Genomic DNA, 27190 nt, shown 5'->3' with positions numbered 1-27190 from the left:
ATTTCTCACGGTCTGCTCTGTCCTCTGTTCTTTCAGATAAAGATACATTCTACTCTCTCTCACACACACACACACACACACACACACACACACACACACACACACACACACACACACACACACACACACACACACACACACACACACACACTCTACAATCAGTTACCCTAAACTACCCCACCCCCTAGGCCGGTTAACCTTCATTTCAAAACATACACACAATCACACAAGCACATTCCAATTCGTGATTTCTTAAAAAGCTGTATTGCTTTTAAGGGTTAGAGAGACAGAGGGAGACAGAAAGAGAGAGATAGAAGGAGCGAGAGTGTAACGACCGTTGTTGGAAGGATGGTCGGACCAAGATGCAGCGTGGGGTAGGTTAATCATTTTTTATTAATGATAACCGGCACAAAACAAGAAAGAGTAACGAACGAAACCTACAGCTTTGTAGGGCTGAAGCTACAATACAAAATCAAGATCCCTCACACAACAGGTGGAAAAGGCTGCCTAAATATGATCCCCAATCAGAGACAACGATAGACAGCTGCCTCTGATTGGGAACCATACCAGGCCAACATAGAAAATAAAAAAATAGACTACCCACCCTAGTCACACCCTGACCTAACCAACATAGAGAATAGAGAGAGAGAGAGAGAGAGAGAGAGAGAGAGATCCAATCTGAGTGAGAAAATACTTTTTGAATACAGTGAATGTTTTACCACAGGAATCAGTGAGAGACAGAGGTCTCAGAGGTCTAAGAGGAATCAGTGAGAGACAGAGGGACCCAGCAGCTCTACAGTAACACCCAGGAGGTGTTTAACCTCCCAGATCTGTGTCCTTTCCACTACAGTCAGCCAGCCAGCCAGCCAGTCAGTCAGTCAGTCAGTCATCCAGCCAGCCAGCCAGCCAGCCAGCTAGACAGCCAGCCAGCCAGCCAGCCAGTCAGGTAGTCAGCCAGCCAGTCAGCCAGTCAGCCAGCCAGTCAGCCAGCCAGCCAGTCAGCCAGCCAACGAGCCAGCCAGCCAGTCAGCCAGCCAGCCAGTCAGCCAGTGTCAGTCAGTCGAATAACGTCAATAGAGGCACAACATCACCATCCAACTCCTGCATAACAGTCAGCTGTGTAAACTACCCACCCAGTCTGAGCGTGTACTTGATTTCCCTGTTGAAACCCTCAGAGTCATCACACAGAACCTTGATTTCCGGCTTTCTCGTGTTCGTTTGGAAATAAACAAAAGCTGACTTTGGAGTGTGGCAACGCAAGACTAAAGTTCACCCAAACAGCCTCTTGGTTTTCTCCTAACCTCTGAGCTATCTCTAGCTCTGGGGAGAAAGGCGGTTAACATAGGGCGCAGTCTGTCCATGGGCTCTGTGTCACTATGGTCTGTACCTCAGCCTGGGCCACCAGTCAAATGAAGTCAAATGAAGTCAAATTAATGCATGTAAACGTTTAGCCCCCTGTGTGCACCACCACACACCACAAACACAAACATCGCAATTCCCTGGTCCCCTGGCTGCTACAGGCTTAGGTGACCCCCAGTCAACATCGATCAGATAGGACACAGCAGGAAGACAATGTAGAAAAGCTCTGGTCCACAGTGGCTTTAATAGGGCTGGGTGTGGATGGAAGGGCGGATCAGCCCCTTTGCTCCTGGCCTAGTGTAGGTTATAAGCCAGGCACTGTCCTGTCCAGACCTGGGTTCAAATAGTATTCAAAATATTCTGCTGTGCTTGATTGAGCTAGACTAGTTTGGGGACTAGACAGTCCCCAAACTGTAAACCCCGCCCAACTGGTACTCCTGGCAGGATAGAGTATTTTAAATATTTCAAATAGCATTTGAACCCAGGTCCAGTCCTGTACCCCTGTCCATTCACCAAACACAAACCAACAGCAATTATGCTGAGGCCCTGGATGCATGTGCTTTATAGATGAGTGGATAATCTACTTAAAATGATTTGAATTGAATCTGTCATTTCTGTTCCATAAATGTAATCACAATGGGCTGAATTCCGATCCGAGTTACGCGCACGTAAATTCAGAATAATTCCCATTTCATGCACTTTCTCTCTACACGTATTCTGACCTTGAACTTTAGCATGAGAATAGCATGATATTCACCAGCTATTCGTTTGGGGTGGAGATGATTAAATGAAGGTGTGTCTGCAGATGTGCCGTATTCTGACCTTGACTGAATTCCCTAATTATTCCACCACCTTTTACAAGGAAACAAGGTCTAGCAAACATACCGGTTCCAAGTGGAAAAACCATCTACTTGATTTTAAAGTAAAATTATTCTCCAAGCATTTAATGTACAACTGGATAACAGCTATTGATAAGAGCTCGGTTGGATAAGGGAATTGTAAATATAAATGACACTTGTTTTAGATGTATTTTTACCTTATAATCGCTGAAGACTAATGTGAAACCAGTCATATGGCAGACAACTGAAGCATAGCAACATACAGTATCAACTTTCCCAGAGTCCAGTTTATGAAATGCTGTGCCACAATGTAGAATTTAAATTGTACTGCTTTTAAACTTACAGGGATGGGAACTCTCGAATGTCTTAATTATAGGCTACCCTGACTTTCTCCGTTTCCTGTTTCTATCATGTTAATATTAGTCACTATCAGTATCGACCGTCAGCAGGCCTAATAATCACACATATTACAATGCCAACTGTTAGTTCCCTTCAGTTGGTATAGCCTACATAATCATTCCATTACTGTTAGTTCCCTTCAGTTGGTATAGCCTACATAATCATTCCATTACTGTTAGTTCCCTTCAGTTGGTATAGCCTATATAATCATTCCATTACTGTTAGTTCCCTTCAGTTGGTATAGCCTACATAATCATTCCATTACTGTTAGTTCCCTTCAGTTGGTGTAGCCTACATAATCATTCCATTACTGTTAGTTCCCTTCAGTTGGTATAGCCTACATAATCATTCCATTACTGTTAGTTCCCTTCAGTTGGTATAGCCTATATAATCATTCCATTACTGTTAGTTCCCTTTAGTTGGTATAGCCTACATAATCATTCCATTACTGTTAGTTCCCTTCAGTTGGTATAGCCTACATAATCATTCCATTACTGTTAGTTCCCTTCAGTTGGTATAGCCTACATAATCATTCCATTACTGTTAGTATAGCCTACATAATCATTCCATTACTGTTAGTTCCCTTCAGTTGGTATAGCCTACTGTCACGTTCTGACCATAGTTCTTTTTTGTTTTCTTTGTTTTAGTGTTGGTCAGGACGTGAGCTGAGTGGGCATTCTATGTTGTGTGTCTAGTTTTCCCGTTTCTGTGTTTGGCCTGATATGGTTCTCAATCAGAGGCAGGTGTTAGTCATTGTCTCTGATTGGGAACCATATTTAGGTAGCCTGTTTTCTGTTGGGGTTTGTGGGTGGTTGTCTTCAGTCTTTGTGTGTCTGCACCAGACAGAACTGTTTCGTTTCGTGTTATTCTCGTTGATCGTTATTTTGTTTGTTTGTTACGTATTCTATTAAAATGGATACTTTTCACGCTGCGCCTTGGTCCTCCTCTCTTCCTCCATACGACGAACGTTACACCTACATAATCATTCCATTACTGTTAGTTCCCTTCAGTTAGTGTAGCCTACATAATCATTCCATTACTGTTAATTCCCTTCAGTTGGTATAGCCTACATAATCATTCCATTACTGTTAGTTCCCTTCAGTTGGTGTAGCCTACATAATCATTCCATTACTGTTAGTTCCCTTCAGTTGGTATAGCCTACATAATCATTCCATTACTGTTAGTTCCCTTCAGTTGGTATAGCCTACATAATCATTCCATTACTGTTAGTTCCCTTCTGTTGGTATAGCCTACATAATCATTCCATTACTGTTAGTTCCCTTCAGTTGGTATAGCCTACATAATCATTCCATTACTGTTAGTTCCCTTCAGTTGGTATAGCCTACATAATCATTCCATTACTGTTAGTTCCCTTCAGTTGGTGTAGCCTACATAATCATTCCATTACTGTTAGTTCCCTTCTGTTAGTATAGCCTACATAATCATTCCATTACTGTTAGTTCCCTTCAGTTGGTGTAGCCTACATAATCATTCCATTTAATTACATAGTTTAATTTACCTTCATTTGCTTGCTCTGTAAACACGGTCAGGGTCGTGTGGTTGTTGCTGAGAATCATTCTTAACAAGACATGTGAGACATGTAAGCTAATGAAATAGTTATGGACCGTAGTGCAGAGCAAGCCTTAATTAATAGGGTTTCCACCACTTCCCAATTTGTTAGACGAAGTTCAACCTCCGCGAGCACGCGGAGCAATGTGCAGGGGATTGTGGGAAGTTTAGTGGCGTAAACGCTGCCAGCGGCGCTCTAGTTTATGCAAATTGCACCGGCCACCGCTTCCATTAACCAATCAGATGAGGAGCAGATGTTTGCTTGAAAATCTTCCGATCATAAAACGTAGTTCTGCCTGTAATTATTTCCAGACAAGCAATGGATGGAGGTAAGAAGACAATCATCACTGTCTGCTATTCCAACTCTATATGATGTTGCTTTGCTAGAACACAGAGACAAAATGATAAGGTCAATGGCCTGGAGGAGGATTGCTGAGATTTCCGGTGTTGATCGGGGTTTGCTTGTGCTGATAGCTAGCTATGAACATAAATCCACCTCAACCTCAAAACTGTGATCAAATCCACCATTTGTGAATGTGTTGACTAAATTAAATTGTGAAACTTGTCCACCAACAGATAGAAATCACCAGCTAAAGGCATTATAACATTGTAAATCATACATTAAGCATGAATTTCCCCTGTAATATGATACCAGTTGGATTACGTTGTCTTTATTAACATTATGATTCTCATATATTATAGTTTATGGCTCTTCCATTAAACCTGTGTCATGAGATTGATGATGTTAGCTCACTTCCTGTCAAATACATAGGCCTACATGTAAAATAACTCATGAATGTGTACTTTGGGTAATGGAAATGGTGGCTTTGACTTGCAAATCTCTCTTCACCCACGATCAACATCTCCGCAATCCTCCTCCATGCCATTGACCTTCTGGTTTTGTCTCTGTGTTCTAAAATCATTCTCAGCAAATAAACAAGGGAGAATTAGAATGCTCCCCATGCCCCATTATGTTGCTTTTTGACATTTTGAATTAGCCTGTGGGGCGGCAGGTAGCCTAGTGGTTAGAGCATTGGGCCAGTAACCGAAAGGTTGCTGGATTGAATCCCTGAGTTGACAAGGTAAAAATCAGTCATCCTGCACCTGAGCAAGGCAGCAGCACTGTTCCCTGGGTGCCGAAGACGTGGATGTCGATTAAGGCAGCCCCACACACCTCTCTGATTCAGAGGGGTTTGGGGTTAAATGGGGTTAAATGCGGTTGACACATTTCAGTTGAAGGCATTCAGTTGTACAACTGATTAGGTATCTCCCTTTCCCTTACAGACTGTCAGCACCTTACTTCCCTGTATAGTACAGTACCTAGAATAGAAGGGTTGGATTTGCACTAAACAATTTTATGTCAGAAAAATCATGTAGAAAATCTGTCTTATAAAACCGTTAGCCTCAAACGGTATACATTATCTACTTGTATCATTTTAAACTGAGAACAATAGCTAGCTCAACAATATGCAAATGAGCGGTAGAGATACTCTGAATGATCGGCTATGAAAAGCCAACTGACATTTACTCCTGAGGTATTGACCTGTTGCACCCTCTACAACCACTGTGATTGTTATTATTTGACCCTGCTGGTCATCTATGAACGTTTGAACATCTTGGGTATGTTCTGTTATAATCTCCACCCGACATCACAAAGAAACAGGCTTCATTTTATCACAATTAGACAGTCCTGACTATTATCTCTCTGTCTGTCTGCTTAGTTTTCCTCTCCAGGGACTACAGCTGGAGAATCTTTTGATAATGTCATCCCACAACCCCGTCTAACTAGTAAACCTACTCCATTTTTCTGACAGCTGGAGCAGAAAATAATTTCCCCCTCCTTCCGTTGCTGTTATCTACAAATGCATTTAGAGCATTAGTTGTTAACGTACAATGATAAATAGGCCTAAATTGAGATAACAAGCTAATATGAAGTTAGCTGGCTGATGATATTTTACTTAGCTATAGAATGTAAAGTTGTTAAGTTGCTTTTGGTAGATTCTGTCTCTCCAACACAGTTTTTTTTAGGATTCATAAATACTTTCAGAACCCTAAATAATCTACAAGATCAGAGTATTTTTTAAATCTACCAATTGATGCTGAAACGAAGACGAATAGGCATATATTTAGACGGCTTATATTCTGAACCTTTCTCTCCATATATTCTAGTGCGTCTGTTGACAAAATTCACTCTAAAAGGTATGGCTTAAAACCTCTACGGACCACCCATCCCGGATCCGGGATCATTCTCATCAGAAACGCTGACTAGCATAGCCTAGCCTAGCGCCACAGGGAACATAATATAATATAATTTAATGAAATCACAAGTCCAATACAGCAAATGAAAGATAAACATCTTGTGAATCCAGCCAACATGTCCGATTTTTAAAATGTTTTACAGCGAAAACACAACATATATTTATGTTAGCTCACCACAATAGCCTAACACACAACGCCATTTTTTCACCGCAAAGATAGCTTTCACAAAACCCACAAATAGAGATAAAATTAATCACTAACCTTTGAACAACTTCATCAGATGACAGTCTTATGACATCATGTTATACAATACATTTATGTTTTGTTCGAAAATGTGCATATTTATAGCTACAAATCGTGGTTTTACATTGGCGACATGGTCAGAAATGGCTCCAAAACAGCCAGAATAATTACAGAGAGCAACGTGAAATACAGAAATACTCATCATAAAACATTTATGAAAAATACATGTTGTACACATAATTAAAGATAAACATCTTGTGAATCCAGCCAACATGCCGATTTTTAAAATGTTTTACAGCGAAAACACAACATATATTTATGTTAGCTCACCACAATAGCCCAACACACAACGCCATTTTTTCACCGCAAAGATAGCCTTCACAAAACCCACAAATAGAGATAAAATGAATCACTAACCTTTGAACAACTTCATCAGATGACAGTCTTATGACATCATGTTATACAATACATTTATGTGTTGTTCGAAAATTTGCATATTTATAGCTACAAATCATGGTTTTACATTGGCGACATGGTCAGAAATGGCTCCAAAATGTCCGGAGAAATTTTAGTAAAAAGCACAGCATGCAATAATCTGAGACAGCGCTCAGCCATTCTCCGCCATGTTGGAGTCAACAGAGTCAACAAAAATACAAAATAACATCATAAATATTCCCTTACCTTTGATGAACTTTCATCAGAATGCAGTGCCAGGAATCCTAGTTCCACAATAAATCGTTGTTTTGTTTTAGAATGTCCATTTCTTCTGTCGAATTAGCAACTTTGCCTAGCATGTGTAGCTCACGTGTCCATGAAGATTTGACGCAATGAACGAAAAATTCAAAAAGTGATAATAAAAGTTGAATAAACTGGTCAAACTCAGTTGAGAATCCATCTTTAGGATGTTTTTCTCATATATATCCAATAACGTCCCAGACGGAGCATTTCTTCGGGTCTACCTAACGCATTGCAGACAAAGATATGACATACCCAAGTGCGTAACCAAATACTGCCAATATGGCTGACCTGTCACTCCAAAGACTCTCATCCGGTCCCACATAAGGCTAGACACTTCATTCCACGTTCTACTGCCTGTTGACATCTAGTGGAAGGCGTATGAAGTGCATACAGATCCATAAATACAAGGCAATTGAATAGGCGATGCCTTTCACAGAGACCCATTTCAGAATTATCACTTCCTGTTTGGAAGTTTGCCTGCCAAATGAGTTCTGTTTTACTCACAGATATAATTCAAACAGTTTTAGAAACTTCAGAGTGTTTTCTATCCAATAGTAATAATAATATGCATATCATATGATGTAGGACAGAGTACGAGGCCGTTTAAATTGGGCACAATTTTATCCAAAAGTGAAAAGGGCGCCCCCTATTTCCAAGATTAAGATAAATGTACTGAAAAACCTATTGAACATGAACTCCATAGACAAATGTGTTGATCAGCCAGTGGGAGCGTTTTCAGTGGTTGAATGCATTTTATTCGGAGCGTATTACATGACTGAATGAGGCAAGTCTGAATACCAAAAACTGTGCGCAGGAAAGGCATGCGTAGGAAAGATGTAGTGAAAGTACTGAAAGATGTACTAAGTCTGATCCAGCCCCACAGGGAATAGGACACATATTAACAGAGATTCTGAGAATAAGGAGGAAGAAGGATAGGATTTGTCACATGGGACAAGATAAAGAAACAGACAATAAAAACAACAAAATGAAAGCTTTTTACATTTCGAGAAGCCAACCTGACCTCCTGCTAGTTCAAAGCCTCTGCATGGAGACAGTGTTCTACTATGATATGCTGTGCTGTGCTGTGTTGTGAAATGCTGTGATCTGCTGTGCTGTGCTGTTATATGCTGTGCTGTGATATAGTGTGCTGTGATCTGCTGTGCTGTGCTGTGATCTGCTGTGCTGTGATATAGTGTGCTGTGATCTGCTGTGCTGTGCTGTGATATGCTGTGCTGTGATATAGTGTGCTGTGATCTGCTGTGCTGTGCTGTGATATAGTGTGTTGTGCTGTGATATGCTGTGCTGTGCTGTGATATGCTGTGCTGTGATCTGCTGTGCTGTGCTGTGCTGTGATCTGCTGTGCTGTGATATAGTGTGTTGTGCTGTGATATGCTGTGCTGTGCTGTGCTGTGATATGCTGTGCTGTGCTGTGCTGTGCTGTGCTGTGATATGCTGTGCTGTGCTGTGCTGTGCTGTGCTGTGCTGTGATATGCTGTGCTGTGCTGTGCTGTGATATAGTGTGCTGTGATATGCCGTGATGTGCTGTGATATGCTGTGCTGTGACATGCCGTGATGTGCTGTGTTGTGATATGCTGTGCTGTCAATAGGTCTACATGGTAATCTGTACGTGCCTCTTTAAGAGGCAGGCTGGGCTCTGTAATATCTTTCAGAGACACACGTTAAAGCAGGAAGAAAGAGTTGTGTGCTGTGTGGCTCAGTTGGTAGAACATGGTGCTTGCCAGGTTTGTGGGTTTGATTTTCATGGAGGACCACTTCGAAAAAGTATGATAGTGTATGTACTCACTACAGTAAATCGCTATGGATAAGACTAAAATGCACAAAGAACATTTTATTTTGACTGTGGGGAATACCATTATATCGTAACCCCATGTCAGCCTTCTGTTAGAGATCAGAGTTATACCATAACCCCATGTCTCAGCCTTCTGTTAGAGATCAGAGTTATACCATAACTCCATGTCTCAGCCTTCTGTTAGAGATCAGAATTATACCATAACTCCATGTCTCAGCCTTCTGTTAGAGATCAGAATTATACCATAACTCCATGTCTCAGCCTTCTGCTAGAGATCAGAGTTATACCATAACCCCATGTCTCAGCCTTCTGTTAGAGATCAGAGTTATACCATAACCCCATGTCTCAGCCTTCTGTTAGAGATCAGAGTTATACCATAACCCCATTTCAGCCTTCTGCTAGAGATCAGAGTTATACCATAACCCCATTTCAGCCTTCTGTTAAAGATCAGAGTTATACCATAACTCCATGTCTCAGCCTTCTGTTAGAGATCAGAATTATACCATAACCCCATGTCTCAGCCTTCTGCTAGAGATCAGAGTTATACCATAGCCCCATGTCTCAGCCTTCTGTTAGAGATCAGAGTTATACCATAAGCCCATGTCTCAGCCTTCTGTTAGAGATCAGAGTTATACCATAACCCCATGTCTCAGCCTTCTGTTAGAGATCAGAGTTATACCATAACCCCATGTCTCAGCCTTCTGCTAGAGATCAGAGTTATACCATAACCCCATGTCTCAGCCTTCTGTTAGAGATCAGAGTTATACCATAAGCCCATGTCTCAGCCTTCTGTTAGAGATCAGAGTTATACCATAACCCCATTTCAGCCTTCTGCTAGAGATCAGAGTTATACCATAACCCATGTCTCAGCCTTCTGTTAGAGATCAGAGTTATACCATAACCCCATGTCTCAGCCTTCTGCTAGAGATCAGAGTTATACCATAACCCCATGTCTCAGCCTTCTGCTAGAGATCAGAGTTATACCATAACCCCATTTCAGCCTTCTGTTAAAGATCAGAGTTATACCATAACTCCATGTCTCAGCCTTCTGTTAGAGATCAGAATTATACCATAACCCCATGTCTCAGCCTTCTGCTAGAGATCAGAGTTATACCATAGCCCCATGTCTCAGCCTTCTGTTAGAGATCAGAGTTATACCATAAGCCCATGTCTCAGCCTTCTGTTAGAGATCAGAGTTATACCATAACCCCATGTCTCAGCCTTCTGCTAGAGATCAGAGTTATACCATAACCCCATTTCAGCCTTCTGCTAGAGATCAGAGTTATACCATAACCCCATGTCTCAGCCTTCTGTTAGAGATCAGAGTTATACCATAACCCCATTTCAGCCTTCTGCTAGAGATCAGAGTTATACCATAACCCCATGTCTCAGCCTTCTGTTAGAGATCAGAGTTATACCATAACCCCATGTCTCAGCCTTCTGCTAGAGATCAGAGTTATACCATAACCCCATGTCTCAGCCTTCTGCTAGAGATCAGAGTTATACCATAACCCCATTTCAGCCTTCTGTTAAAGATCAGAGTTATACCATAACTCCATGTCTCAGCCTTCTGTTAGAGATCAGAATTATACCATAACCCCATGTCTCAGCCTTCTGCTAGAGATCAGAGTTATACCATAGCCCCATGTCTCAGCCTTCTGTTAAAGATCAGAGTTATACCATAACCCCATGTCTCAGCCTTCTGCTAGAGATCAGAGTTATACCATAACTCCATGTCTCAGCCTTCTGCTAGAGATCAGAGTTATACCATAACCCCATGTCTCAGCCTTCTGTTAGAGATCAGAGTTATACCATAACCCCATGTCTCAGCCTTCTGCTAGAGATCAGAGTTATACCATAACCCCATGTCTCAGCCTTCTGCTAGAGATCAGAGTTATACCATAACCCCATTTCAGCCTTCTGCTAGAGATCAGAGTTATACCATAACTCCATGTCTCAGCCTTCTGCTAGAGATCAGAGTTATACCATAACCCCATGTCTCAGCCTTCTGCTAGAGATCAGAGTTATACCATAACCCCATGTCTCAGCCTTCTGTTATAGATCAGAGTTATACCATAACCCCATGTCTCAGCCTTCTGTTAGAGATCAGAGTTATACCATAACCCCATGTCTCAGCCTTCTGCTAGAGATCAGAGTTATACCATAACTCCATGTCTCAGCCTTCTGTTAGAGATCAGAGTTATACCATAACCCCATGTCTCAGCCTTCTGTTAGAGATCAGAGTTATACCATAACCCCATGTCTCAGCCTTCTGCTAGAGATCAGAGTTATACCATAACCCCATGTCTCAGCCTTCTGTTAGAGATCAGAGTTATACCATAACCCCATGTCTCAGCCTTCTGCTAGAGATCAGAGTTATACCATAACCCCATGTCTCAGCCTTCTGCTAGAGATTGTATAACTTTCTTCTCTAACAGACCAGATGGCGCCGGAGGGTAGGACTGCTGTCTTATCAGCTCTTAACCAATCATGCAATTTTGTTTGTTTTTTCTCGTTGTTCGTAACTTGTTTTGTACATAATGTTGCTGCAACCGTCTCTTATGACTGAAAAGAGCTTCTGGACATCAGAACTGCGATTACTCACCTCAAATTGAACGAGGAGTTCTTCTTCAATGAGTTGGACGCGAGGGATATACTACGGACACCCGACCAGACCCAGATCCCCGTGATTCGCTGGAAAAGGAAACGTAAGTTTCGTGGAATAAGATCAGGATGCCTTGTGAAGATCAGTCGAGGAGTGGCTAATCTGCCCTTGCCTTCCGTTCTTGTAGCTAATGTTCAATCGGTGGAAATAAAAGGGACGAACTGAAAGCACGTATATCCTACCAACGGGACATTAAAAACTGTAATATCTTATGTTTCACCAAGTCGTGGCTGAACAACGACATTAAGAACATACAGCTGGCGGGTTATACACTCTATCGGCAGAACAGAACAGCAGCCTCTGGTAAGACACGGGACGGGGGCCTATGCATATTTGTAAACAACAGCTGGTGCACGATATCTAAGGATGTCTCAGTTTTGCTCGCCTGAGGTAGAGTATCTCATGATAAGCTGTAGACCACACTATCTACCTAGAGAGTTTTCATCTCTATTTTTCGTAGCTGTCTACATACCATCACAGACCGAGGCTGCCACTAAAACCACACTCAATGAGCTCTATTCCACCATAAGCAAACAGGAAAACGCTCATCCAGAGGCGGAGCTCCTAGTGGTTGGGGGACTTTAATGCAGGTAAACTTAAATCCGTTTTACTTAATTTCTTGTGCAATCAGAGGGAAAAAAATTCTAGACCACCTTTACTCCACACACAGAGACGTGTGCAAAGCTCTCCCTCGCCCTCCATTTGGCAAATCTGACCATAACTCTATCCTCCTGATTGCTGCTTACATGCAAAAATTAAAGCAGGAAGCACCAGGTCTATAAAAAAGTGATCAGATGAAGTAGATGCTAAACTACAGGACTGTTTTGCTAGCACAGACTGGAATATGTTCCGGAATTCTTCTGATGACATTGAGGAGTACACCACATCAGTCACTGGCTTTATCAATAAGTGTGTCAAGGACATAGTCCCCACAGTGACTGTACGTACATACCCCAACCAGAAGCCATGGATTACAGGCAACATTCACACTGAGCTAAAGGGTAGAGCTGCCACTTTCAAGGATTGGGACTCTAACCCTGAAGCTTATAAGAAATCCCGCTATGCCCTCCGACGAACAATCAAACAGGCAAAGCATCAATACAGGACTAAGATCGGATTGTGCTACATCGGCTCCGACGCTCGTCGAATGTGGCAGGGCTTGCAAACTATTACAGACTACAAAGGGAAGCACAGCCTATAGGGAAGAGGTCAGAGACCTGACCGTGTGGTGCAAGGAAAACAACCTCTCCCTCAACGTGATCAAGACAAAGGAGATGATTGTGGACTACAGGAAAAGGAGGACCGAGCACGCCCCCATTCTCATCGGTGGGGCTGTAGTGGAGCAGGTTGAGAGCTTCAAGTTCCTTGGCGTCCACATCACCAACAAACTAACATGGTCCAAGCCTACTAAGACAGTTGTGAAGAGGGCACGACAAAGCCTATTTCCCCTGGCATGGGTCCTCAGATCCTTAAAAGGTTTTACAGCTGCACCATTAAGAGCATCCTGACGGGTTGCATCACTGCCTGGTATGGCAACTGCTCGGCCTCCGACCGCAAGGCCCTACAGAGGGTAGTGCGTACGGCCCAGTACATCAACGGGGCCAAGGTTCCTGCCATCCAGGACCTCTATACCAGGCGGTGTCAGAGGAAGGCCCTAAAAATTGTCATAGACTCCAACCATCCTAGTCATAGACTCTTCTCTCTGCTACCGAACGGCAAGCAGTACCGGAACGCCAAGTCTAGGTCCAAGAGGCTTATAAACAGCTTCTACCCCCAAGCCATAAGACTCCTGAACAGCTAATCAAATGGCTTCCCAGACTATTTGCATTGCCCACCTAAATCTAAATTAATTACATTTAGATTTTCTGTCACTGGCGTACACCCAATACCCCATAATGTCAAAGTGGAATAATGTTTTTAATTTTTTAAATAAATTAATTATATTTACAAAGTTTAATGGCTGTGATGGAAGAAAACTGAGGATGGATCAACAGCATTATAGTTACTCCACAATACTAACCTAAATGACAGAGTGAAAAGAGCCTGTACATAATACAAATATTCCACAACATGCATTCTGTTTGCAACAAAGTAAAACTGCTAAAAATGTAGCAAAGAAATAGACTTAATAATGGCTTGAATACAAAGAGTTATGTTCGGGGCAAAACAAACACAACACATCACTGGGGACCAGTTTTCATATTTTAAAGCCTGGTGGTGCCTGCATCATGTTATGGGTATGCTTGTCATCGGCAAGGACTAGGGAGTTTTTTATGATAAAAATAAACTGAATAGAGCTAAGCACAGGCAAAAGCTTTCCAACAGACACTGGGAGACAAATTCACCTTTCAGCAGGACAATAACCTTAAACACAAGGCCAAATCTACACTGGAGTTGGTTACCAAGACGACATTGAATCTTCCTGAGTGGCCTGTTTACAGTTTTGACTTAAATTGTCTTGAAAATCTATGGCAAGACTTGAAAATGACTGTCTAGCAATGATCAACAACCAGAATTTAAAAAATTATATATTCTACAATCTAGGTGTGCAAAGCTCTTAGAGACTTACCCAGAAAGACTCACAGCTGTAATCGCTGCCAAAGGTGATTCTAACATCTATTGACTCAGGGGGTTGAATATTGTCAATTACATAGTGTTGTATTTAATTTTCAAAACAAATTTTCAAAACAAATCTAACAACATGTGTTCACTTTGTCATTATGGGGTATTGTGTAGATAGATTTAATCCATTTTTAATTGATGCTGTAAACCAGCAAAATGTGGTATAAGTCAAGGGGTATGAATCATTTCTGTAGGCACTGTATATTGAGGAGAGGGGAGGACATGTGCAAAGGTGTGAGGCTAAAATGCTATGTTTGTTGATTCTGCCCCAAAACCCACCTAATGCCGAGCTCCATTCCCACTGTCTTACGCTGCCTCTCCTATCCCCTTTCCTGCCCTGCCTACCCCTACCCCCCTGTCTACCCCTACATCTCCACCCCCCTGTCTACCCCTACCCCCCTGCCCACCCCTACCCCCCTGTCTACCCCTACCTCTCCACTCCCCCTGTCTACCCCTATCTCTCCACTCCCCCTGTCTACCCCTACCCCCCACTCCCCTGTCTACCCCTACCCCCTACCCCCCACTCCCCTGTCGATCCCCACCCCCCACTTCCCTGTCTACCTCTACCCCCCACTCCCCCTGTCTACCCCTACCCCCCAATTCCCCCTGCCCACCCTACCTCTCCACTCCCCCTGCCTACCTCTACCTCTCCACTCCCTCTGTCTACCCCTACCCCCCACTCCCCCTGTCTACCCCTACCTCTCCACTCCCCCTTCCTACCCCTACCTCTCCAATTCCGCCTGTCTACCCCTACCTCTCCACTCCCCATTCCTACCCCTAACTCTCCACTCCCCCTGCCTACACCTACCTCTCCACTCCCCCTGCCTACACCTACCTCTCCACTCCCCATGCCTACCCCTACCTCTCCACTCCCCCTGTCTACCCCTACCTCTCCACTCCCCCTGTCTACCCCTACCTCTCCACTCCCCCTGCCTACCCATACCCTCCACTCCCCCTGCCTACCCATACCTTCCACTCCCACTGCCTCCCCTACCTCTCCACTCCCCTTGTCTAACCCTACCTATCCACTCCCCCTGTCTACTCCTACCTCTCCACTCCCCCTGCCTACCCCTACCCTCCACTCCCCCTGGCTCTCCCTACCTCTCCACTCCCCCTGTCTACTCCTACCTCTCCACTCCCCCTGTCTACCCCTACCTCTCCACTCCCCCTGTCTACCCCTACCCTGTCTACCCCTACCTCTCCACTCCCCCTGCCTACCCCTACCTCTCCACTCCCCCCGTCTACCCCTACCTCTCCACTCCCCCTGTCTACCCCTACCCCCCCACTCCCCCTGTCTACCCCTACCTCTCCACTCCCCCTGTCAACCCCTACCTCTCTACTCCCCCTGTCTACCCCTACCTATCCACTCCCCCTGTCTACCCCTACCTCTCCACTCCCCCTGTCTACCCCTACCTCTCCACTCCCCCTGTCACCCCCTACCTCTCCACTCCCCCTGTCAACCCCTACCTCTCTACTCCCCCTGTCTACCCTACCTCTCCACTCCCCCTGTCAACCCCTACCTCTCCACTCCCCCTGTCTACCCCTACCTCTCTACCCCCCCTGTCTACCCTACCTCTCCACTCCCCCTGTCTACCCCTACCTCTCCACTCCCCCTTTCTACCCCTACCTCTCTACTCCCCCTGCCCAACCCTACCCCCCCACTCCCCCTGTCTATCCCTACCTCTCCACTCCCCCTGTCTATCCCTACCTCTCCACTCCCACTTCCTACCCCTTCCTCTCCACTCCCCCTGCCTACCCCTACCTCTCCACTCCCCCTGTCTACCCCTACCTCTCCACTCCCCCTGTCTACCCCTACCTCTCCACTCCCCCTTCCTACCCCTACCTCTCCACTCCCCCTGTCTACCCCTACCTCTCCACTCCCCCTGCCTACCCCTACCTCTCAACTCCCCCTGCCTACCCCTACCTCTCCACTCCCCCTGCCTACCCCTACCTCTCCACTCCCCCTGTCTACCCCTTCCTCTCCACTCCCCCTGCCTACCCCTACCTCTCCACTCCCCCTGTCTACCCCTACCTCTCCACTCCCCCTTCCTACCCCTACCTCTCCACTCCCCCTGTCTACCCCTACCTTTCCACTCCCCCTGCCTACCCCTACCTCTCAACTCCCCCTGCCTACCCCTACCTCTCCACTCCCCCTGCCTACCCCTACCTCTCCACTCCCCCTGCCTACCCCTACCTCTCCACTCCCCCTGTCTACCCCTCCCCCTCCACTCCCCCTGCCTACCCTACCTCTCCATTCCCCCTGTCTACCCCTGCCTCTCCACTCCCCCTGTCTACCCCTACCTCTCCAATCCCCATGTCTACCCCTACCTCTCCACTCCCCCTTTCTACCCCTACCTCTCTACTCCCCCTGCCCACCCCTACCCCCCCACTCCCCCTGTCTATCCCTACCTCTCCACTCCCCCTGTCTATCCCTACCTCTCCACTCCCACTTCCTACCCCTTCCTCTCCACTCCCCCTGCCTACCCCTACCTCTCCACTCCCCCTGTCTACCCCTACCTCTCCACTCCCCCTTCCTACCCCTACCTCTCCACTCCCCCTGTCTACCCCTACCTCTCCACTCCCCCTGCCTACCCCTACCTCTCAACTCCCCCTGCCTACCCCTACCTCTCCACTCCCCCTGCCTACCCCTACCTCTCCACTCCCCCTGTCTACCCCTTCCTCTCCACTCCCCCTGCCTACCCCTACCTCTCCACTCCCCCTGTCTACCCCTACCTCTCCACTCCCCCTTCCTACCCCTACCTCTCCACTCCCCCTGTCTACCCCTACCTCTCCACTCCCCCTGCCTACCCCTACCTCTCAACTCCCCCTGCCTACCCCTACCTCTCCACTCCCCCTGCCTACCCCTACCTCTCCACTCCCCCTGCCTACCCCTACCTCTCCACTCCCCCTGTCTACCCCTACCTCTCCACTCCCCCTGCCTACCCTACCTCTCCATTCCCCCTGTCTACCCCTACCTCTCCACTCCCCCTGTCTACCCCTACCTCTCCAATCCCCATGTCTACCCCTACCTCTCCACTCCCCCTGCCTACCCTACCTCTCCACTCCCCCTGTCTACCCCTACCTCTCCACTCCCCCTTCCTACCCCTTCCTCTCCACTCCCCCTGCCTACCCCTACCTCTCCACTCCCCCTGTCTACCCCTACCTCTCCACTCCCCCTTCCTACCCCTTCCTCTCCACTCCCCCTGCCTACCCCTACCTCTCCACTCCCCCTGTCTACCCCTACCTCTCCACTCCCCCTTCCTACCCCTACCTCTCCACTCCCCCTGTCTACCCCTAACTCTCCACTCCCCCTGCCTACCCTACCTCTCCACTCCCCCTGTCTACCCCTACCTCTCCACTCCCCCTGTCTACCCCTACCTCTCCACTCCCCCTGTCTACCCCTACCTCTCCACTCCCCCTGCCTACCCTACCTCTCCACTCCCCCTGTCTACCCCTACCTCTCCACTCCCCCTGTCTACCCCTACCTCTCCACTCCCCCTGTCTACCCCTACCTCTCCACTCCCCCTGCCTACCCTACCTCTCCACTCCCCCTGTCTACCCCTACCTCTCCACTCCCCCTTCCTACCCCTTACTCTCCACTCCCCATGCCTACCCCTACCTCTCTACTCCCCCTGTCTATCCCTACCTCTCCACTCCCCCTTCCTCCCCCTTCCTCTCCACTCCCCCTGCCTACCCCTACCTCTCCACTCCCCCTGTCTACCCCTACCTCTCCACTCCCCCTTCCTACCCCTACCTCTCCACTCCCCCTGTCTACCCCTACCTCTCCACTCCCCCTGCCTACCCTACCTCTCCACTCCCCCTGTCTACCCCTACCTCTCCACTCCCCCTTCCTACCCCTACCCCTTCCTCTCCACTCCCCCTGCCTACCCCTACCTCTCCACTCCCCCTGTCTACCCCTACCTCTCCACTCCCCCTTCCTACCCCTTCCTCTCCACTCCCCCTGCCTACCCCTACCTCTCCACTCCCCCTGTCTACCCCTACCTCTCCACTCCCCCTTCCTACCCCTACCTCTCCACTCCCCCTGCCTACCCTACCTCTCCACTCCCCCTGTCTACCCCTACCTCTCCACTCCCCTGTCTACCCCTACCTCTCCACTCCCCCTTCCTACCCCTACCTCTCCACTCCCCCTGCCTACCCCTACCCCTTCCTCTCCACTCCCCCTGCCTACCCCTACCTCTCCACTCCCCCTGTCTACCCCTACCTCTCCACTCCCCCTTCCTACCCCTTCCTCTCCACTCCCCCTGCCTACCCCTACCTCTCCACTCCCCCTGTCTACCCCTACCTCTCCCCTCCCCCTTCCTACCCCTACCTCTCCACTCCCCCTGCCTACCCTACCTCTCCACTCCCCCTGTCTACCCCTACCTCTCCACTCCCCTGTCTACCCCTACCTCTCCACTCCCCCTGTCTACCCCTACCTCTCCACTCCCCCTGCCTACCCTACCTCTCCACTCCCCCTGTCTACCCCTACCTCTCCACTCCCCCTGTCTACCCCTACCTCTCCACTCCCCCTGTCTACCCCTACCTCTCCACTCCCCCTGCCTACCCTACCTCTCCACTCCCCCTGTCTACCCCTACCTCTCCACTCCCCCTTCCTACCCCTTCCTCTCCACTCCCCCTGCCTACCCCTACCTCTCCACTCCCCCTGTCTACCCCTACCTCTCCACTCCCCCTTCCTACCCCTTCCTCTCCACTCCCCCTGCCTACCCCTACCTCTCCACTCCCCCTGTCTACCCCTACCTCTCCACTCCCCCTTCCTACCCCTACCTCTCCACTCCCCCTGTCTACCCCTACCTCTCCACTCCCCCTGCCTAACCTACCTCTCCACTCCCCCTGCCTACCTCTCCACTCCCCCTGCCTACCCCTACCTATCCACTCCCCCTGTCTACCCCTACCTCTCCACTCCCCCTGTCTACCCCTACCTCTCCACTCCCCCTGTCTACCCCTACCTCTCCACTCCCCCTGCCTACCCTACCTCTCCACTCCCCCTGTCTACCCCTACCTCTCCACTCCCCCTGTCTACCCCTACCTCTCCACTCCCCCTGCCTACCCTACCTCTCCACTCCCCCTGTCTACCCCTACCTCTCCACTCCCCCTTCCTACCCCTCCCTCTCCACTCCCCCTGCCTACCCCTACCTCTCCACTCCCCCTGTCTACCCCTACCTCTCCACTCCCCCTGCCTACCCCTACCTCTCCACTCCCCCTGCCTGGGTGGGTCTGCAGAGCTCGCTGGACCGATAGGCCCCTGTAAGAAAGGATCCCATTCAAACAGCCGGACTCCAGATGCTGGCTGCAACACTCCTCCAGGCTATGGCACGGAGAGAGGGGGCGGGAGGGAGGTAGCAGGAAAGAGAGATAGGAATCTGATAGCCTATCATTAACAGGATAAATAAATGTAAAAGATGACTTGCTGAACTTTTGACCCCACTGGTGATGATGTTTATAGGCAAGACTGTTATTGTTTTGTCTCAAACAGTATTTCAAATTACCGCTTTTAGTTGCCATTTCACAGTAAGTATTTGCTGTGAAGGATACATTCTGTAATGTGTTACGTCCAATCACTGATTTAGTATTGGAATTACAACAGGGAAATAACCTTTACCTTTCTGTGTCACTTTTCAAGACTTGGAAGAAAAATAAAACATAAGACATAAAAACAACCAAGTCCAATATTGCGTGTGTGTTTGTGTTGCTAGTGTTCGAGTAATGACAACCTCCAGCTGAACTGTGTATAGTATGTCTGATGTCTCAAACCGAAGGTCAATGGTGCAATCCTCCAGCCATGCAGTCCTCCAGCCATGCAGTCCTCCAGCCATGCAGTCCTCCAGCCATGCAGTCCTCCAGCCATGCAGTCCTCCAACCATGCAGTCTTCCAACCATGCAGTCCTCCAGCCATTCAGTCCTCCAGCCATTCAGTCCTCCAGCCATGCAGTCCTCCAACCATGCAGTCCTCCAGCCATGCAGTCCTCCAACCATGCAGTCTTCCAGCCATGCAGTCCTCCAGCCATTCAGTCCTCCAGCCATTCAGTCCTCCAACCATGCAGTCTTCCAGCCATGCAGTCCTCCAGCCATGCAGTCCTCCAGCCATTCAGTCCTCCAGCCATTCAGTCCTCCATCCATGCAGTCCTCCAACCATGCAGTCCTCCAGCCATGCAGTCTTCCAACCATGCAGTCTTCCAGCCATGCAGTCCTCCAGCCATTCAGTCCTCCAGCCATGCAGTCCTCCAGCCATGCAGTCCTCCAACCATGCAGTCTTCCAGCCATGCAGTCCTCCAGCCATGCAGTCCTCCAGCCATTCAGTCCTCCAGCCATGCAGTCCTCCAGCAATGCAGTCTTCCAGCCATGCAGTCCTCCAGCCATGCAGTCCTCCAGCCATTCAGTCTTCCAGCCATGCAGTCCTCCAACCATGCAGTCCTCCAGCCATGCAGTCTTCCAACCATGCAGTCTTCCAGCCATGCAGTCCTCCAGCCATTCAGTCCTCCAGCCATTCAGTCCACCAGCCATGCAGTCTTCCAGCCATGCAGTCCTCCAGCCATTCAGTCCTCCAGCCATGCAGTCCTCCAACCATGCAGTCTTCCAACCATGCAGTCCTCCAGCCATGCAGTCCTCCAGCCATTCAATCCTCCAGCCATGCAGTCCTCCAGCCATGCAGTCTTCCAGCCATGCAGTCCTCCAGCCATGCAGTCCTCCAGCCATGCAGTCCTGCAGCCATGCAGTCCTCCAGCCATGCAGTCTTCCAGCCATGCAGTCCTCCAGCCATGCAGTCCTCCAACCATGCAGTCCTCCAGCCATGCAGTCCTCCAGCCATGCAGTCCTCCAACCATGCAGTCCTCCAGCCATGCAGTCCTCCAACCATGCAGTCTTCCAGCCTTGCAGTCCTCCAGCCATGCAGTCTTCCAGCCATGCAGTCCTCCAACCATGCAGTCCTCCAGCCATGCAGTCCTCCAGCCATGCAGTCTTCCAGCCATGCAGTCCTCCAACCATGCAGTCTTCCAGCCATGCAGTCCTCCAGCCATGCAGTCCTCCAGCCATGCAGTCCTGCAGCCATGCAGTCCTCCAGCCATGCAGTCTTCCAGCCATGCAGTCCTCCAGCCATGCAGTCCTCCAGCCATGCAGTCTTCCGGCCACGCAGTCCTCCGGCCACGCAGTCCTCCGGCCACGCAGTCATCCGGCCACGCAGTCATCTGTGTTTCCCTCTCCTCTCCTATAAGTGGACTGGGACCAAAAATGATCCCTAGCATTTCTAACACACCTGCAAATGTCTTTCCTTGAGGCTCAGCATTATTAGACAGATAATTATCATTTTGCGCCCCCCATAAAAACAAGTTAGACAGGCATTTTCCCGAAATGCCAGATGGCTAGTCCGCCCCTGTATGCACTGACCAGCCACATTGAGGGTTGGCTGGTGTTCATCAGAGGGTTAGAGGAAATTCAGCAACTCTTGGAGGACAGAGGAAGTTGATAGAAGAAAACATAGGCCTACGCATTTCAGCTTTGTCAGGGTTTTTCTTTTACACTTTTACAAATTATATGTTTCATAATGGCCTCCTAGGGTTCAGGGACCAATCAATCATAATGGGAATACAAAGGAAAACATTATTTTATTGGACAAATGATTAAGAAAAATCTGACCAATTGTTTTTTGAGGAGCAATTAGGGTTAAGTGTCATGCTCAAGAGCACATCGACAGATTTTTCACCTACTCGGCTCTGGGATTTGAATCAGCGACCTGATTGTCTCGGATTTACGTTTGGTCTAGTCTATGAGACCAGGCTGCAATGTGTCCCTCAAACGTGACCACATGCCAACAGCACTGCGTGGGCATGCCGGAGTCCTGATGGTCGAGACCCCTAAAACAATCACCTCTTTACTGGAAGTTATCATCTTAGTTAGTTAATAGGCAATACTTTCTTCAGCCCTCTGTCATAGCCATGGGAAGATGTTTGGGGGTGGGGGTGGGGGCGGGGGGCATGTCTCCCCGAGCTGCAGACGGCTATGTAAAAACTGTTGGTCGCTAAATCCGGCAAAATTAAGGACCTTGAAAAAATGGCTAACCTGGAGCTGGTCTGAGCGGTTGGCTGTGAATGCCCTCACCCGCTAGTATTAATGCTGATTGTTAATAACCTCTTGAAGCTAGGGGGCAGAATTTTTATGTTTGGAAAAATAACGTTCCCATTGTAAGCTGCCTATTTCTCAGGTCCAGATGCTAGAATATGCATATACAAAACACTCTAAAGTTTCCAAAACTGTCAAAATATTGTCTGTGCGTATAACAGAACTGATTTTGCAGGCGAAAACCTGAGGAAATCCAACCCGGAAGTGACTTCTATTTGGAAAAATCACTGTTCCATTGCCTGCCTTTCGTCCATTTAAAGGGATATCAACCAGATTCCTTTTCCTGTGGCTTCCTCAGGGTGTGAACAGTCTTTAGACATAGTTTCAAGCTTTTATTTTGAAGAATAAGCGAGATTTATCAAAACACGTCAGTGGATAGACGGATGTCCCTCCATTAGTTCTTGCGCACGACACTGGTTGCTCGACATTTTCTTTCTCTCCAGTATTGAATAGTTTACAGTCTGGTTGAAATATTATCGATTATTGATGTTAAAAACAACCTGAGGATTGATTATTAAAAACGTTTGACATGTTTCTACGACCTTTACGGATACTATATGGAATTTTCGTCAAGCCTTGATGACCTGCCTAAGGCTGTGGAATACTGAACATAACGCGCCAAACAAATGGAGGTTTTTTGTGCAAACATCCGAAGATCATCAAAGGTAAGCGATTCATTTTATTGCTTTTCTGGCTAACACAGGGGTGTTAGGAAACTCCTCGTTTACAGGCCACATCAGGCCTACAAGTCACATTATGCTGGCTTTTAAAGTGATGTGTAAATCCTAGTGAAATCCAGACAGAGTTAGCATATCCAACAAGTGGCATTTTTTTATCACACGCAACCTGCATTTAGAATGACTACTAGGTTAGGGAAGATTGAATACTGAGACTACCTCGATCTTCTAAACTGGATATAACCATCCCACAAATGACTGCAATAAGTCCACCTACTTACAGAATGGATTAGTTTAGAAAAATGTATGTTATTTATCTTTGTGTGGCATAAAATTCATTAACCAATCAATGGTCATGCAAGAATACAGATAATAAAACAAACAGTTCAGAAAATCACCTTGCAATATAGCATGCTGGGAAATAGGACATATGGCTCTATGTAGAATCCTTCTTGCCTTCCAAAGAACCCTTCTTGCCTTCCAAAATATCATTAAAAAAAACTGTCTTCCAAAAACGGTCCTTAGATATTCAAAGTTCTAGGTAGAACCCTTTGCCTTTTTGTTTTCCAAAAAGGGTTCTTCAGATCAAACAGGTTATTTTTTGTTTGTTGGTAGAACCCGATCCCTCCACATAGAAACCTTTCGGAACCCTTTTTTCTAAGAGTGCAGAGAATCGACGTTTGGCTAGCCTGATCCCAGATCTGTTTATGCTGTTTTGCCAAGTCCTACTGTATGATTGTTGTCATGCCATGTTACCATAGGAGTTGGCTATCTGGCACAAATAGATCAAAGACCACACTTACAATTGGCTGACTGTCAGAACAGAAAAAGTTAAACTTTATGTATTGGATGACTACTCTGGAAATTGTTAGCTTTGTTAAACTAAAAATAGGAGATGGTTTGATTGTGTAGCACCTGAATGTAAGGGCAAATGGTTATGCATCGTAAGGGAACAAAATTGTTTTCGGTTGTGACACTCCAGTGAGTGTAAATCATTGCGGAAATAGGGACTAGTAAAAGGTAGCTATCAATGATATCTACACTGATCCTCCTTCTAAGGAATAGGATGTCATTTGGAAAGCAGCCCTAGCATTGAAAGATGATCAACTATTGTCCCTCCTCTGCAGGGTGAACCTGGCGTTGGCTTAAACTCAGTTGACAGAGGAGCTGGGTCGTGCTAGAGGTCTGGCCTACACTGAGTTGACAGAGGAGCTGGGTCGTGCTAGAGGTCTGGCCTACACTGAGTTGACAGAGGAGCTGGGTCGTGCTAGAGGTCTGGCCTACACTGAGTTGACAGAGGAGCTGGATCGTGCTAGAGGTCTGGCCTACACTGAGTTGACAGAGGAGCTGGGTCGTGCTTGAGGTCTGGCCTACACTGAGTTGACAGAGGAGCTGGGTCGTGCTAGAGGTCTGGCCTACACTGAGTTGACAGAGGAGCTGGGTCGTGCTAGAGGTCTGGCCTACACTGAGTTGACAGAGGAGCTGGGTCGTGCTAGAGCTCTGGCCTACACTGAGTTGACAGAGGAGCTGGGTCGTGCTAGAGGTCTGGCTGTCAAACACTGAGATCCTGAGGAAGGCGTTCCACCAGCAGATGGGTCAGTATGTCCCAACACATGATGCAAATATTAAAGATTGTGTGTGTGTGTGTATATATATATATAGATGAATGTTGTATAATGTTACGGTTATGATAGCGATGTAACTTGCACTTTGTTTTCAGGTTTGAATAAGAATGTATTCCCCTGACCTTTTTTCTTTCATTACAGTTATATTACTGTCTTTCCTTGTCATATATAAGACTAAATACCATTTGTAATTAGATATGTATTAAATATACCCACATAAAACTACCCACATAAGGAAGTGTCTGTTCACAGAACAAAACCGTCGGCCACTAAATTGTGCACAGTAAAATATATTTTTATTCTGATATCAGATTATCAAGCCTAACAGAATATTTTCATTAGAATGTTGTGTAAATGGCAGTTGTTTGGTGGGAAAGCAGGGATTTTCATATACGATACTCATTTTCACAGGTGTTTTTTTTTGACTGATTGATGGGGTGCTATTGTTTGTCATATCATTTGAAAGAACTCCTTCTCAGCTTTCAAAATATGTATCATGTTTTCATATGTAGTTTGACACCAGCAAATGATACTCAGTAATGCACCCAGAGGTCATGATCCAGCAAAATATTTAACATTCTGCTCAGGCAGGAAAGCGTTGGCGATTACATTTTACAGAGTGCAAGAACCATTGGTAAGAACTGTACTTTTCATTTGGTCACACACCAATCAAATGCAATTGACCAATCATATGTGTACAGTAATTTACCGGACCAATCAGATCTCAACCAACTTTGAGATCATTCTAAGAGGATTTAGCCAGTGGTTCAATTCCTGGGGAATTGGGCTTTGTTTCTTCTTCTTCTTCTTCTTCTTCTTCTTCTTCTTCTTCTTCTTCTTCTTCTTCTTCTTCTTCTTCTTCTTCTTCTTCTTCGATATAATGGCGGTCCGCAAACAAACGTTAAATGTGCCTCAATGACCCTACACTTCAATCTTACCCTCACTTCAACATACTTACAACAATATAACAACACATGCTCCACCGTTTCATTGACCATACACTCCGGACACAAACCATTCACATGTTTGCCAACCAGATATAATGATGAGTTCAATGTAGAATGTCCTAAGTGCAATCGAGCAAACACCACCTCTTCCTTCCTAATCTGACCTTTGAAACTTGGTCCACTGACCTTTCTTTGGAGAGCATATAAATGCCGGCCCTTGGGCTCAGAGTCCCATCTCTTCTGCCACACATCTATCAAAATGGCTCTGATCTTACATTTGACCTCACCTCTACCCAGTGGAGCATTAATATCAATTATATCTAGTTTCAAAGCTTTTTTAGCTAACTGGTCTACAATTAGCTCCCTTCCACACCCGAATGTGCTGGAAACCAGCAGAATCTCACTACTACACCCATTCTCTCAATTCTCCATAATAACATGAATACCTCCAATAGTAGATCACTCCTATTAGATTTACCAGATGATAAACTATTCAATACAGACAGAGAATCTGAGCATACTATAATTCTAACAGGTTGTATGTCCTCCACCCACTGGAGGGCAACTACTATCGCCAACAGTTCAACTGAGTATACTGACAGTTCATCTGTTTTCTACATATCTGCACATCAAATTCAGGAAGGTAAACGCCTGCTCCTGTGCTCCACTATCTGGGTCCTTGGATCCATCTGTGAAAAGCGGTTAAAAAAGCATAAAAACTTCTACCAATGTAACTGTCAACCAGTTTCCCTTCATCACTGACTTCTGACCCATCTTTCCCTTTCTCTACCAAGGTTTGATCAACAACAGGATCTGGGAGTAACCATGGAGGAACATCCCCTCTCACCACAGAAGAGCCAACCTCCAACTCCCTCAAACCACTCTCATCAGCAAGCTTTCCAACTGTCCAACCAAAACCACTGCCTTGTCTACTAGTATATTCCCAACAGTCATCTAGAACAGAAGCAGTGGGATGCTCAACCTCACAGCCTTTCAACCCAATAAACAAATTACAATTTGTTATGCGGTATATCCAAAGGCATCTCCCCTGCCTCCACTAGTAAGGCACATACATATGTTGATTTAATTGCACTTGTCAGCACTACAGATGGTTTGTTTACATTTTTAGAATTATGTCTAGGACGGAGGCCTACAGCGCCTTCTAGTGGTCGTGCCAGGGACAACAGCTAAGCCTTTTCCTACCTGCTGCGTTAATTCACCTAACCTGCTGCGTTAATTATCCTAACCTGCTATGTAATCAAACCATTGACAGCATCCTGTCGGGCTGTATCACCGCCTGGTACG

At 46.7% G+C, this 27190-nt stretch overlaps 1 long non-coding RNA gene across 1 annotated transcript; it reads left to right on the top strand.

The window, feature by feature from the left end:
• The first annotated feature begins 251 nt into the window (after positions 1 to 251).
• Positions 252 to 27190, top strand: LOC120058814. The gene is made up of 3 exons (XR_005478064.1): positions 252 to 374; positions 24441 to 24908; positions 26680 to 27190. It is a non-coding gene; the product is annotated as an uncharacterized LOC120058814 (long non-coding RNA).

Source organism: Salvelinus namaycush, chromosome 14 (genome assembly GCF_016432855.1).
Source record: "Salvelinus namaycush isolate Seneca chromosome 14, SaNama_1.0, whole genome shotgun sequence".
NCBI lineage: Eukaryota > Metazoa > Chordata > Actinopteri > Salmoniformes > Salmonidae > Salvelinus > Salvelinus namaycush.
This window is presented reverse-complemented; position numbering and strand designations above follow the sequence as displayed.